At 39.0% G+C, this 2,467-nt stretch overlaps 1 non-coding gene across 1 annotated transcript; it reads left to right on the top strand.

The window, feature by feature from the left end:
• Positions 1-1,500: 1,500 nt before the first annotated feature.
• Positions 1,501-1,619, top strand: LOC135268698 (5S ribosomal RNA). Its single transcript, XR_010337067.1, has one exon. It is a non-coding gene; the product is annotated as a 5S ribosomal RNA (ribosomal RNA).
• Positions 1,620-2,467: the final 848 nt, after the last annotated feature.

Below are 2,467 nucleotides of genomic sequence, written 5' to 3'. Positions count from 1 at the left end.
ATTACAGTGACTGATTCCCTCATCTGGTAGTGAGACGGTGGCAGACGCAAAGAATCCCTACCCAGCGCTGATCATTCAACAAAAGAATCCAACAAATTAGGTTGAAGTACATCCTTTATCAGAATAGATGTTAAACCCCTTTTTACAAACCGTCTTAAAATTGGATAGACTCTAATACAGAAATCTGCTTTACCTGCACATGAAATCTGCAATGCATCATAATTTGCTATTAGAATAACACTGTCAACCCCTCTTCACTGTCCCTGCCATCCCTTGAGATACCTTGTGAACTGAATGTGACATGTGTCCTGCTGACATATGGATCAGGTAGGGGTTATATCCTCAAACCAGCTATTAAATATTAGTAAGCCTTATTTTATTATAGATTATACACACACACACACACTATACCCGTTTTTTCTTCCTATGCCTCCAGTGGATCATGTTTCACACCTCTCTTTGGAGGTTATAAAAGTTACTTTCATGCAATGCATAATTTATTACCTTATTTTACAATTAATTGTGTGTGTGACATCTACCATACTCAGAACCAGGACTATGGTGAGGTGTATAAGGCATTTGCCATAGGCTCAAAATTTAAGGAAACACCAATCCATACAATATTTTAAAAATCAAAATTAATGCCAAAAAGAAAAATCCATGATGAACACAGTATGATAGTTTTAAGCCTCCAACGCGGCCAAGATTAGCATTAGGTGAGTGAAACTTTGCTCAAGTGGAGAGTTGCACAGTCTTTATTCTACATGTTCATGTTGTGTTCATTCATGAAACACAATCTAAGATATGTGATTTTTTAAGACTTAATTTTTAGAAGCGTTTTTGGATTCACACAGCATTGAGTGGAACATAGGGAGAGCTGCCATGCACACTCCCGGTCTCTACACGTGTACAACCTTCCACTATCCACATCCCACACCATAGTGATGCATTTATTACAATCAATGAACCTACCTCGTCACATTATCACCATTCAAAGTCCGTCATTTACATTAGGGTTCACTGATGCTGGTGTGCATTCTATGGGTTTGGACAAATGTATAATGACACATATCCACCATTGTGCTATCACCCAGAATATTTCACTGCCCTAAAAATCCTCTGTGCTTTTCACCTGTTCATCCGTCCCTCTTCACTAAGCCCTGGCAACCACTGACCATTTTACTGTCTCTAGTTTTTCTTTTCCAGTATGTCTACAGCTGGAATCATACAGCATGTATCCTTTTCAGATTGGCTTCTTAGACTAGGAATATATAAATTTCCTCCCTGTCTTTTTGTGGCTTGATAGCTTATTTCTTTTTAGTACTGAATAATATTCCTTTATCTGGATGTTCTAGTTTATTTTTCCACTATATTAGTCTGGGGTCTCCAACAGGAGATGTATATACATGCATGTATATATATGTGTGTGTATGTTCCTATATATGTATGTAGGTAGGTACAGAGGGTGCAGGGAGATGGACTGATAAGAAATTGGTTCATGTCTATGGCCATACCACCCTGAATGCATCTGATCCCATCTGATCTTGAAAGCTAAGCAGGGTTGGGCCTGGTTAGTACTTGGATGGGAGACTGCCTGGGAATACCAGGTGCTGTAGGCTTTTAAAAAATAATAATAATATAAATAAATAAATAAATTGGTTCATGCAGTTATAGAAGCTGAGAACTCTGAAGGTCTGAGGTTAGCAACCTGAAACCTAGGACAGGAGGACTGATGGTACAATTCCAGTCCAATTCCAGAAGCCTGAAAATCCAGAGCCCATGGGGTTAACTTCCAGTCCGAGACCAAGTCCAAAGGCAGAAAGGACCGATGTTTCAACTCAATGATAGACAAAGCAAATTCTCCCTTAGCCTTTTTGTTCTATTCAGGCCATCAACCGTTTGGATGAAGTCCACCCACATTAGGGAGAACAATCTACTTTGCTCAGTCTACCAAATAAAAAGTTCATCACATCCAGAAACACCCTCACAGACACGGTCAGAATAATACTTAATCAAGTATCTGGACACCCTGTGGTTGGATCACAAAATAAACCATCACATCTACTCACTTACTCTAGGATAACTTGATAGTTTCAGGTTTGGACAATGATAGTAAAGCTGCTATAAACATCTGTGTGTAGGTTTTGGTGTGAACGTTAAGTTTTCAATTCATTTGGGTAAACACCAAGGAGTGAGATTGCTGGATCTTATGGTAAGAGTTTGTTTAGCTGTAAGAAACCAACAAACGTCTTCCAAAGTGGCTGTACTTTGCATTCTCACCAGCAAAAAATGAGACTTCCTGTTGCTCTACGTCCTCGTACATATTTTGAACTAATATTGATATTTTTAATATTGCAGTAAAATGTATTAATCACTGCATTTTTTGGCACCACTTTAAATTTCGAGCCTAAGGCCAATGCCTTACTCACCTCACTCTGATCCTGGCTCTTGACTTAGCTCCTTCAGG

This window comes from Aotus nancymaae, unplaced genomic scaffold (genome assembly GCF_030222135.1).
Source record: "Aotus nancymaae isolate 86718 unplaced genomic scaffold, 86718_ANA_hifiasm-v0.15.2.pri h1tg000041l, whole genome shotgun sequence".
Lineage (NCBI taxonomy): Eukaryota > Metazoa > Chordata > Mammalia > Primates > Aotidae > Aotus > Aotus nancymaae.
The sequence above is the reverse complement of the archived record's forward strand: the minus strand, read 5'-3'. Positions and strand labels throughout refer to the sequence as shown.